The sequence below is a fragment of the Drosophila suzukii genome, assembly GCF_043229965.1.
Source record: "Drosophila suzukii chromosome 2 unlocalized genomic scaffold, CBGP_Dsuzu_IsoJpt1.0 scf_2c, whole genome shotgun sequence".
NCBI classification, from domain to species: domain Eukaryota; kingdom Metazoa; phylum Arthropoda; class Insecta; order Diptera; family Drosophilidae; genus Drosophila; species Drosophila suzukii.
In genome coordinates this window covers 28,267,050-28,280,214 of record NW_027255896.1, presented here as the reverse complement: position 1 = coordinate 28,280,214, position 13,165 = coordinate 28,267,050, and the positions used below count along the sequence as shown (strand labels likewise).

General features: G+C 38.5%; 1 protein-coding gene across 2 annotated transcripts in view; it reads right to left on the bottom strand.

Moving 5' to 3' along the window:
* The window catches only part of DIP-lambda (Dpr-interacting protein lambda), a 1,126,682-nt gene that overhangs the window by 627,880 nt on the left and 485,637 nt on the right, over positions 1-13,165 (bottom strand). The window lies entirely within an intron of this gene.

The following is a 13,165-nucleotide window of genomic DNA, read 5'->3' as shown; positions in this document are numbered from 1 at the left end:
CGCTTCCTTCTGCCTGATACATACTTTCCGACGAATCTAGTATACTCGTAGAGTAAAAACGAGTAACGGGTATAAAAATTTAAATTGAAAATAATACCCTTCAGGTTTAGATACCTACCATGCGAGAGTTAGTTTACTTTAATAAGGAAAGATCTATTGGACAACTGTTTGGTTTCCATCAAAAAGTACTAGAACCACATCCAAGCAAAACTTATCGATCAGATCAGACTGAGAACATATTAAGAATTAAGACAATTCGATTGGAATGTAACATAATCAGCGGTTCATATGTAGATAATACAGCGAATCAAATTTTTAATGTTCGAGAAAAGGTATTCTCAGATGAGAGTTTCGTACTTATTCATCGCATAATCAAACATTTAAACCAAACGATGAAATTCGAATTACTATCCAAAATTAAGACTTATACGTGCTTCCTCACGAAAGTTACCTTAATATTCAAGGAATTATTTGAAATGATTCACCGAATGGACCTACAAACTGATAATGTTACCACTTTTATTAAAAATAATTGTATGGCTGACTTTTTGGATGAAATTAAGTACGAAATAAATGAATGTGAGATTGACAGAACACAATTTGTCGATATGATTAATACCCTAAAAAAATTGTATCTCTGGATAACCTTCAAAGTCAGAATCTATTAAAATCGGGAGACGAAATTTCTACGGGGCCCCACTTCAACTTTTCTGTACCATTAACAAGTTTGTTAGTACCTGCTGAGGATTATAAAAAAAAGTTGTAAAATTGTAAACACGAACTAGTGTGGATGCTAACTAAAAATCTTAGCGATGTGTTTGAACAAACCAGAAATAAAAAAACTTTTAAACTGGAAATGACACATATAACCTGGAAAATTCCCAATGTAACCCTTAGCGATTTTGCAAAAAGATGTACGATATTATTAAAAGTGGTGTAAGCCTATCAATCGCATTCCGGAGTTGGGATTCATATTTTAACCCCAAATTGGGGTATGGGAGTCAACACAGCTGGATTGTGAAATTGTCGGCTAACCGCGAAAAACCAAGATTTGCCATTATTGGATTTACACTAAATGGAGAACTTATCACAAATAAGTTATCAAACTTGAAAGTTCACTTAAATTCTGATATGATAATCTGAATGTTGATTTTAGTAAGAATCAGTATGCTCACCTATATGAAATGTATACAAGATTTCAATCTAGTTACTATAATCGTAAATCACAACCAACTGAATTTATATTGAAGGCCCCTATTATTGTGGTTAATCTTTCATATCAAAACGAATCATTGAAAACTGGTCCTATTGAAGTGAGAATTTCAATTGAACTGAAGACACCAAGTCATGAAAATACCCAAGCTTACTCTCCTCATACATGACCGATTAGTTGAATATAACCCATTAAACGGGCTAGTACAACGAGTTGTTTAACATTAGAAAAATGTTGAAAGATACTGTTTCGATTGATGTTCAAGGTTTCTTTGATAATAATAAAGGTTTTATTCAAAAGAAAATTTGAATTGTGTTCGAAAAAGATCCAACCTTGAATAATAGTTTTTTAATAGAACCACAGTATGATTTTACTTTGCTAAATACAAAATCTCGAAAGACTGCAATTTGGTTAGCCGAATCACATCACAACATTTTTTGGAATGATGGAGAAAACAGTTTTCCACAAACTCGAAAGTATCCAAGGACAAACTCAAGCGAAAAAACAAATTATTTGTAAAAGTGTGGAAAAGAAACGATTTCTACAGACGTTTTTGGGAGTCGTGAGCTCTTTAATATCGAGGAAATGGGATGTAAGTAATTAAGTAGGTTTAAAGGAAACCGGATTCCCTATTGTAAAACACACCTTATGGGCGGGGTTTTTGCTCTAAACAATGCATACATTATTTTGACATTTTTTAAAATAAGCTCCAACACAATAAAATAATTTTTATGCATCATTTTAAAGTTGAGACTAGATGTAGATATAAGAAAACAAAATTAACCAAATTAAATTTCATGAGGAAATTGACCAATTTATTGAACAATTTAAAAGGCAGATACTTGGTCAACAGTTTCAATACCTTCTAAACACAAAAACTTTGTTCATGAATCAAGGTGGACATGATCTCAAACTACGAATTGTGGTGAACACTTTACATTTTGTAATCCTGAATTGACGTCGGAAACGTGCGCCGGCCTCTTCTACGCAAATCCCCGGAATGAATCCAGAAAATTAATTTCAATATATAATACAACATGTTCGTAATATCAAAATAAATTTATTAATATGCTACAAAATAAACTTTTACTTTTAATTTCGAGATAATAGGTACGGAGAATGTAAATATTTTCTCGACTGGGATATGTCGGCTACTTGCAAGTTGTTGCGCGGTCGTGATTTCAACCCCTACTATGGGACGTGTTAGAGGTCGTTGGCGTGAGGCCCATGATCTTGTCAATGAGCGTGCGCCTTCAGGCTTGTGCATGTGTCCCTTTTATTGCGGTCAGGTAATGGACAGGTGCGCATGTTTGGGTAGCTCTGGCTCGAATTTCTTTTATGACATGTTCATGACCCATTTGTGGAAAGGAGAGAATCTTAGGCAATTTATCAGTTAAACGTTCTGGGTCGGAAACAAAAATGTGTGTTTGAAAATTATCCCCATCTGAGAATCATTAACGTGTGAGATTTATTTTATTGGGGTTTTGATTTCTAAATTAGTTTTACAATTTTAGAAAACATTATTCACCAACATGATCGGACATATTCCTCTAAGATAACCATCTTTGAATACTTTGGGTGTGCGACCTTTCTCACGTGCATAGCAACACCTGTGATAATGGGGCAAAAGGGAACGTGGTCACACCTCTTCCCAACGTGATCGGATATGTTCCTCTAATATAATGGTAATTGTCCCCAGAACGCTTAATGGGGTCGGAAACGCTTCTCTCTACCTACTTTCCTAAAAACTGAAACTTGTAGAATTCTGTAATTATAATAGAAAATTTATGCAAAATTTCGCAGATTACTCGACGCACATAAGAAACTTTGCAAGAAAAATACCCATTTCGAATACCCGTTAGGGGCGTCAGAGGGGGCATAATCGAGTACCAATCTTGCCCTGCGTACAAAGCTATGGAATTTAAAGTTGAAATCCCTATTCTCTATCTATGATAGTTTCCGAGATATCCGTTCATACTTACGATTTTTTAAACGGCGTTAAAACGGACGTGGCAAACTTTTTTTTGGGTCCATAGAAAGGTGTTGATGACAACAATACATTTCAGTTCAAACTGTTTTTCTACCGTTAAAACTGTAGGAGCCACGGATTTGGGATGTTTGCGGACGTTGCACATTGACGAAACAAGCATGCGCTACCCAGGAATGTGTAGAATCTGAATGTCTAGTCCCAGTATTGCAGCTTTTATAGTTTCCGAAATCGCAGCGTTCATACGGACAGACGGACATGGCTAGATCGACTCGGCTAGTGATCCTGACAATACGTTTGCGGGAAACATTTTACAGTAAAATATAAATTTTTTCATTGAAAGATCCTAGTTCAAAACAAGGGAGAGCGCTATAGTCGAGTACCTCGACTATCAGATACCCGTTACTCAGCTAAAGGGACCAAAGGGAAATGGAGATATGCAAGCAATAAAGCGACATTTAAATGCGGCAACTACCCGCGATCTCAATATATGGTTTTTTGGGATCAATCGATAGGTATTGTCGAGACTAATACATTTCAGTTAACATTTTTTCTAGAATGAATCCGCGTTCATATGTACGGCTTTTTGAAGTTTGTGGGCGGTTTGTGGGCGTTTTTGTGGGCGTGGCAAACTTTTTTTTGATTGATGAGGACAATACATTTCAGTTTATTCTAGCATCATCAGCTAAAGGGGCCAAAGGAAAATGGAGATATGCAAGAGACATTGAAATCCGCCACCTACCCGCGATCCTGATAAATGGTTATGTGGGCCGTAGACAGGTTTAGGCTTTATGGGCGTTAGAGTGGGCGTGGCAAACTATTTTTGGGGTCAATCGATATGTATTGACGATCCTAATACATTTTAGTTAAAATTTTTTTCTAGTATGAAAATTGTGGGCGCCACAGATTTGGGCGACTTGTGGGCGTTAGAGTTGGCATGCCATACTCGCGTGACAAAGTAGCGCTGCGTACAAGTATACGGAATCTAAATCTGAAATCCCAATTATCTATGTTTTATAGTTTCCGAGTTTCCGCGTTAAAGTGGGTGTGGCAAACTTTTTTAGGTCAATCGATAGGTATTGATGAGGGCAATACATTTCAGTTACAATTTGTATTCTAGCATTAAAACTGTAGGAGACACCGTTTTGGGCGGCTTGTGGGCTTTATAGTGAGCACACTGCACACTGACGGAACAAACTTGCGCTTCGCAGGCATCTCAGGAATCTGCATGCCTAATCCCAATATTGTAACTTTTAAAGTTTCCGAGATCGCAGCGCTCGACTCGGGTAGTAATCTTGATCAAGAATATGTGTACTTTATAGGGTCGGAAACGCTTCCTTCTACCTGTTAAATATTTCCCGACGAATCTAGTATACCCCTTTACTCTTCGAGTAACTTGTATAATTACTCATTGCCCAAAATCTAAGACAAGGCGCGGAGACTCGTAGCATTCTATAATTATTGTAGAAGATTATTACAAACTCTCAAATATAGGATACCTTTGCAAGAAAAATACGCGTTTCGAATGGACAGGTTTTGCGGGCGTCAGAGTGAGCATATTCGCATAACAAACTTCCGCTGCGTACAAACTATGGAATCTAAAGTTTAAATCCCTGTTCTCCATCTTTGATAGTTTCCGAGAAATCTGCGTTCAAACTTACGTTTTTTTGAAGCTTGTGGGCGGTTTGTGGGCGTTAGAACGGACTTGGCAAACATTTTTTGGATCCATCGAAAGGTATTGATGAGAGCAATACATTTCATTTGAAATTGTTGTTCTAGCGTTAAAACTGTAAAAGACACAGTTTTGGGAGGTTTGTGGGCGTTGCACCCTGACGAAACCCTGCGCTGCCCAGGAATCTGTAGAATCTGAATGTCTAGTCCCAGTATTGCAGCATTTATAGTTTCCGAGATCGCAGCGTTCATACGGACAGACGGACATGGCTAGATCGACTCGACTAGTGATTCTGACCATACGTTTACGGGAAACATTTTATGAAAATATACCTTTTTTCATTGAAAGATCCTAGTTTAAAACAAGAAAGAACGCTATTGTAGAGCACCTCGACTATCAGATACCCGTTATTCAGATAAAAATACCAAAGGGAGATGCCAGCAGCAAAGAGAGATTGTAATGCGCCAAGTACAGGCGATCTCAATATATGGTTATGGGCGTTAGAGTGAGAGTGGCAAACTTTTGTAGGTCAATCGATAGGCATTGACGAGACTAATACATTTTAGTTAACATTTTCTTTCGGCATGAAAATTGTGGGCGCCACAGGCTTTGGCGGCTTGTGGGTGTTACAGTGGGCGTGGCATATTCGCGTAACAGACTTGCGCCTTGTACAAGGCTACGGAATTTAAATCTGAAATCACAATTATCTATCTTTGATAGTTTCTGATACTATGTCTATGCTATGAATTTATACAACACAGACAAATTCGTGAAATGATATTAGTAAAGCTGTCAAATTTTTTGAATTTGATATAGAGCTCTATAGAGTAGTAGGCTGTGAAGTTAGCTGTGCCTCAACATTTCGTACATTGGGACTGAATTCATATACTGTGTTTATGCGATGCCGAATTCACGCTTTCATTTCGCGATTTCGGCCGATTCGTGTGTGCATAAACGCCATTTCGTGATTTCGGCAACACACGAAAGTTGACTATGAATTCAGCCCCAATTCACGAAATGTTGAGGCACAGCCTACTTCACAGCCTACTACTCTATAGAGCTCTATATCAAATTCAAAAAATTTGACAGCTTTACTAATATCATTTCATGATTTTGTCTGTGTTGTATAAACAGGGGCTATTATAATTTCGTGTATTGGAGAAAGCATGAAATTCATAGCATAAACATAGTAATAGTCAACTTTCGTGTGTTATCGAATTCATGAAAAGGTGTTTATGCACACACGAATTTGCCCATTTCATGAATTGATTTCATGAAATAGGCATAGCATAAACACAGTATGAGATATCAACGTCCATACTTACATTTTTTTGAAGTTTGTGGGCGTTAAAGTGGGCGTGGCAAATTTTTTTTTTAAAACACACATCACAGCGTTCATACGGACAGATGGACATGGCTAGACCGACTCGGCTAGTGATCCTGATCAATCATATATACACTTTATGGGGTAGGAAACGCTTCCTTCTACCTGTTACATACTTTCCGACGAATCTAGTTTACCCTTTTACGCTACGAGTAACGGGTATAATAAACTATGATGAGGGTAGACTTAGCAATATGTACTTTTTCCGTTTTTGTTTAACTAAATGTTTGCAATCTTTAAACATTGTATACTTACTTATGGTCCAATGAAAGTTATGCTAACAGACATGGGCACAGAGTACTGAAACAGTATAATAAGAGATCTATGCAAGTATATGAAAACATTGATTACATTTCCTAGACGGCAAATTATCATCAAGCCATATGGACTATTGAACATTTAACGAATATGTTCGTTCATATACTAAGAGTGACAGAAGTGATTGGGACATATGTTTGACATATTTCACCTACAGTTTTAACACCACCGTCAGTCACGGATAATTATTGTCCATATGAATTAGTGTTCGGAAGACCAGCTCGAAAATTTATATATATATATATATAATAAATCAAGTTGATATCGTATAAAACATAGATGGTTATTCTAAGTCGATAAAGATTAGGTAAGAATAAGCAATAGGACGGGAAAAATTTATGATCGAAAAGAAAAAGGAATTTCGTAAAAGACTCTACGACCAAGACGAAAATAATTTAAATTTGAATTTACAGATTTGAGACCAAGATTAACTTAACGCTCATTTGAATTTTTACAAAATATTAAAAAATGTGGGTGCTTGACGGGCATTATAGTCGTTTGTAGGCGTTACAGTGGGCGTGTCACCCGCCAGACGTGTCATACGGACAGACGGATATGGCTAGATTGACTCGGCTAGTGATCCTGTTCAAGAATGTATATACTTAATGGGTTCGGAAACGATTCCTTTTATAATAAAAAAATAAGAAAGACAGCAAAAAGAAGAAACAGGTGGTAAGCACAGTCGGATTTAAACCTTTTTAAACCAAATAACTAAAAAAAAAAACAAGAAAGGAAGCTAGCTTCGGTAAGACGAAGTTTCTATACACTTGCTGGTCATTTCCGTTTGAGTGTTGTATGTTCAGAGCTTTCCGATTTTCAGAAAACTAAAAACTAATTACAGAAAAATGAAGATAATGTTCCATTTTACCGAAAATTTACCGAAAACGAAATATTATGGTCTTTGAATTACTTTAACATTAATGATTTGATCGTTCCTATAACAGCTATATGGTAAAGCCATCCAATTTTTATACCGTTGCAGAGGGTATTATGATTTCAGTCAGAAGTTTGCAACGCAGTGAAGGATACGTTTCAGGATCACTTGCCGAGTCGGTATCTGATAGTCAAGGTACTCGACAATAGCGTTCTTCCTTGTTGCATATCAAATTGACACGAGTCTATATCAATATGATACAAAATCATATCAACTACAAATTTTGATATGAACCCGTATCATATAGATAAGAATATTTATTTTTTGTGTATCTATGGTATTTAGTATGTTATTAAAGATATTTTTTAACGAATTGCCGCGGACACTCAGACATTCGACGAAAAGTTGTTATAAAGAAGTGTAACATTTTGAGTTGATTTTGTATTTTATCAAATTCAATTGTATTTACTTAACGTTTGTCTAATTCGAATTCATTTCGGACACTACACATAGTGCACTACAAAAAATTCAAGGATGCCGAGCTGGTCAAGTTGACTTCCACCACTTCGCTGGTAGTCATCTGTCGAGGACAGGAAAAGGACTCCCTGGCGCTGTTGTAAACCTATGCACACGAGTGGTCCGAGTTCAGAGTGATCGGCCATACATTGCTAAGTCTGTTTGTAATGGACCCGAAATATATTGAAAATAAATCATTTAGGCAAATTTAATGTGGTTTTTATATTCATTATTGTTCACGCCAAAAAGGGCGTTTAATTTCAGGAGGCAGTGTCGAGCGGCAGTTTTATCCAGATGTCTACATCTCGCGCGCTCGCACTGCCGCCCGCTCTCCCTCTCCATCTCTCCCCTAAGTCTCCGCTCTGCTCTGGAGCGCTTAAGTTAAGTTAGGCTTAGGCAGTTCTTGTTTCAAGGTGTACGAATAAACACCTACGCACGTCGTGTAAAAACCCCAAAAGTACCCGCGTATTTTTATGCGTACCACTCGATCTTGGGGCTTCAATTATTTCATCGATCAAGCCGCACCGCCCCAACAATTATCATACAAGATGCCAAGAAGGGAAAATAAAAACTGGTTAATTTTATATTACAAACTTATCAATCTGATACGAAAATGAAGGAAGAACGCTATAGTCGATTGGTCACTTTGTAAGACTAGTCTGAAGAAGACTTTTCTAGTATTTTTAGTGTGTGTAACATAAAGAAGAAAACGACGCATAAAAATAAACTGAAGCTCAAGAACACAAAAACGCTTTTTTCTTACAACAACCGAGGCACTGTATTTGCAATGGGAACCATCCCTGTACCCAAAGAAATTCGGCTGATTTAGTCAAAGAAAGGTCTGAACATTATTAGGCGACCGTGACTGAATAAGTGAATCGTCCGGCAGTGTCAAGTTTTTTGGTGTTGTACATTCCACGCTATTAATTTCCGTCCGACCACAAAAGCGCCTCGCAGCGAAGTTCAGGCAAACGCACCGCAACACAAGCCAACCAGCCCATACACACCAAAAGTATTGGAGAACCTTCCAGAAGACGATCGTGGCAACACTCCCAGCTCGTATGAAAGGCGGATCATCTACATGGAGTGGTACGCCATTCAACACACACTCACACATTCATAGGATTGCAGTGAGTAACCGTAAAGTTATGCGGCTTTACTGGATCTAATAAATAATCTCAATGTTATTTACTTTCCGTAAAGGTGGTTCTGTCCGTAAAGGTTGTTATAGTGATTCATTGTTATTTGCTGTAGTTGTAGTGTTTAGTTGGTAGGCCAATTTAACTAGCTCCATTTAGCGTTCTATTTGTCAGAGTTAGAAGTTATACCAGATTGCTGTACCATGGTTGACCCAGGCGATGCTGCCGCTAGAAGCGAAGTCAACACCAACAAATTGGTATCCCTTCGGCATCAACGGACTGCGATTACGGGAATCAAGACCAATTTGAAGACCAAAATCGACCAGGAGAAGGAGACTTTAAACGTGCCAGCTTTAGATTGTTATCTTTAAATACTAGAAGGGCACTTTCGTCAACTTTCTACAACTCAAGGCCAAATTGACAATCGGTACAGTGCCGATACAGAACGGAGCAGCTTGGATTAGCTTGGAACGCTGTTGGCCGCAATATCGAGGAAACGTCGGTCAAACATTACAGGAGACACAACGTTCAATAGTTCACTCAATTCGTCAGTCGTTCATCTCAATCGTCAGTCAAATCTGAAGTTGACGAGTTTCGACGGAAATACGCAAACTTTCAAATCTCGTAGACTCGGATGGTGGCCTTTCGAACATCGACAAGTTTAACTACCTTCTCAACTGCTTAACCGGGCCAGCGCTTGAGGTAGTACAATCATTCCAGATCACCGAGGAAATCTACTCGAAGGCAATGAATCGCTTGAGGCAGCGATACGATAACGACGTGTTGATTTTCCTGGACTGCATTTCAAATTTATTTTAAGTTCCAAACATCAAGAATGCCAACGCAGCCAAACTTCTGAATGTCGTCGATACTGTATCCGCAATTCGACCATCCGTTCTCTCAATTGTATCAGTAGTAAACGTAATGGATGCACACATAATTCATCTGATGCTAAGCAAACTGGATCCAGAGACAAAAATGCAGTATCAAAAAAGGCAAAGTTACGAGCAATTACCATCCTGGGACGATTGCTGCGTAGTTCTAACTCGCCGATACCTTGAAGCACGCGAAAGGGATCACCTCGTAGGTGGAAACGACAAACTCAAGCTACCATCATCAAAGCAACCAAGAAAATCGAAGGCCTTTATGACCTTTAATCATCTTACACATCTCCAGTTGCACAGCTTTCAATGAGTGTCATCCAAACGAGCGCACCAGCTTTGCAAAACGCGCGCACCTGTGCCTAAGCTGCCTAAGGCCAAATCACATCTTGAAGGACTGCACATCGAAGTCGCGTTGCTAGAAGTGTCACTCATCGCATCATACGCTGCTCCACCAGTCCGGGCACTTAACAACGTCGTTCTCATCCACAAAAATTCCTCAGGCCCAACGTAACGTCGCAATCCAACACAACCAACAGTCTCTACAGCTTAATTCAAACGTCGTCCTGTTAGGGCTAGCCTCTAAGCAGGAATTTTTACCAACAGCTGTCATACAGACGGGCTCTAGTCTTGCTCTGAGGTCAATCTAATCTCCGAGGAAACCGCCAAGCGATTAAACCTGCATAAAGCGCGGGTTTCTCAGGCTGTCAGCGGGATATCGGATGCTTGTGAACCAATTCATTACAATGTTTTCGCCACACTCAAATCTCGAATTTCAAAATTTCAATGGTCATCCGAATTTAGACATCTCCACATGGAAGCTTGCGAAGATCATTTCGTTGCCAACGACCAGTGGAATCTCGAAAAACGTGTTCAAGTACGTCTACCATTGAAGGAAGGACATCATACCCTTTGATCTTCTTTCAAAATGGCATTAAAACGCTTCAAAATGCTCGAACGCAAACTCTCACGGAACCCAGAGTTAAAAAAGCAATGTCATCAATTCATGCAGGAATACATCGACCAAGGATATATGTCTTGTCTCGAGGACATAATCTGGAATCATCGTCTTTGACGCTTCCGCCAAGTCGTCAAATGGCCAATCAATGAACGACATCTTGATGAAGGAGGGATCAACTAATCATTTGGAAAAACGACTCCGAAGAACTGCAAATCCACCAACCTCGTGTTAACCAAGTTTCACAGCAACTCAACCAGCTTGGTAGGTGGACTATAATCAGAAGTTAAAATTGAACTCGACGAGCCGGATACAGTAAAAGCCCTCGGATTAGCATGGAAGCCCCTTCAGGATACATTCGGCTTTCACAACGAGGCTTTCGTCAACGAAACACAGACTCGAAGAACAGTTCTCTCAACCATTGCAAGGGTTTTCGATTCTCAGTCCCATTGTAATCCGTTGTAAGATTTAAGATTAGATTGGGCAAGGCAACTTACCGATAACTTGGGAATCTATTCAGGGAGAATTTAAAAATACCTCGAATCTATGCATTCCAAGTTTCGTGCACACAGCTTCGCAGACACGTCGGAACGCGCGAATGGATGCTGCATTTACATACGACCTAAGAAAATTCAAGGAATCGAAGCCAAATCTCCCGTAGCGCCAATTAAGGTACAAACGCTTCCTAAGTTGGAGTTATCGCAGCAGTTTTGCTACATCGTACGTACAAGAAAATAGCTCGGAAGATAGCACCATACATCGGAAATGTCTACTTTTGGACCGACTCCAAAATAATACTACGATGGTAAAAAATGCATTCCTCTCAGCTGAACTGCTTCGTTGGAAATCGCATCTCAGAGCTTCAGCAAGCCACAGGCCAAGTTGAGTACCGACACGTGCCCTCAGCACAAAATCGGTTCCGGAAGTGAAGGCAAAGGCGAAAAATCTTAACATTCAAGGAGAGCCCTCCCAGTTTCACACTCATCCGTCCTCGGTCACAAAGCTGAGGAAAACCTACCAGAGCGCCACAAGGCTGCAGGAAGCGTCAGTCATTGACCAAATCTTTGAAAACTCATCGTCGTATCATCGAGCTAAGCGAAGTATTGCATTCGTATTTCGCTTCTTTAATAAAGTTAGAGCTAACAGGGTCATAAACAAACAAGAAGTAGTCCACATCTCATTGCCAGAGCTTAACGTAGTTCTTTGGAGGGTAATTAAACACATACACCAATCAGTATACCACAATGAAATGAAACAACAGCGTGTTAAAGATGCATGGCCTATGTCTGTTTTTTGAAAAAATTCAAGTGGACTCACTATCGCTCGCTGAGAAAGTAAAAATGATATATAAATTTATATTTAAGTTGAAAATGTACAGGCAAATATTAGATTTTAAATTTTCATTTTCAATATTGTTTATTAATCTTTTGTCTTTCCGATCGCCTAAAAACAATTTCAAATTAAACGTTAAAGCACCCTAAAAAACAAGAAAAAATAAAAAATGAAATTATTAAGCTGTCAATTAATTCTTTTTAAAATTCAAACAATTATTTGATCTAAAAAAAAATAATAAATAAAAAAATTTAAAATATAGTATACCTTGAAAACGTCTGCAGCCATTATACTAATTTTTGGTTGTGTCCCAAACCGAAAATTGACTGCCTAAGGACATTTATTATCATTCTAATTAGGTATTTTCTTCCCTGATACTTTTCTCACTTTCTTTTTTCATTAGCGCTTTTGGCTTCATTTACTGGGGGTTAAAGTTGGGACTCAGGACCGGTCTGTTTATGTCATATATAGCTTAATAGTGCAGCCTTGTCCTGAAAAGCATCGAATTTTCTTAGAAGTTTTAGGCGGTAAAATTGGCAAACTTAGATGCGTTTTTCTGCAAATCCTTTTTAGAAAGGACCAAAAAAATCGGTCATCACTATTTCATTAATATTGTACGCCACAGTGTCACCAGATGTTCACCGATTTCGGCAAGCAACCCTACATCATATTGATGGTCGAATTAAAGTTGTAAACCACAGCTTACTGTTTATCCGTTACTTCGCTCTTACCTTACGATATATACGGTACAGGCATCCTAAACCTGGAAAGTTTATAAGCCAGTTAAGCCTAAATCAGTCGACATAAATTTATCTAAAAGTTACCTGTGATTTTGTCGGCTTTATATAAGCTATTGTGTTGATAATCTATCTGACACGGTAAATATTTCGC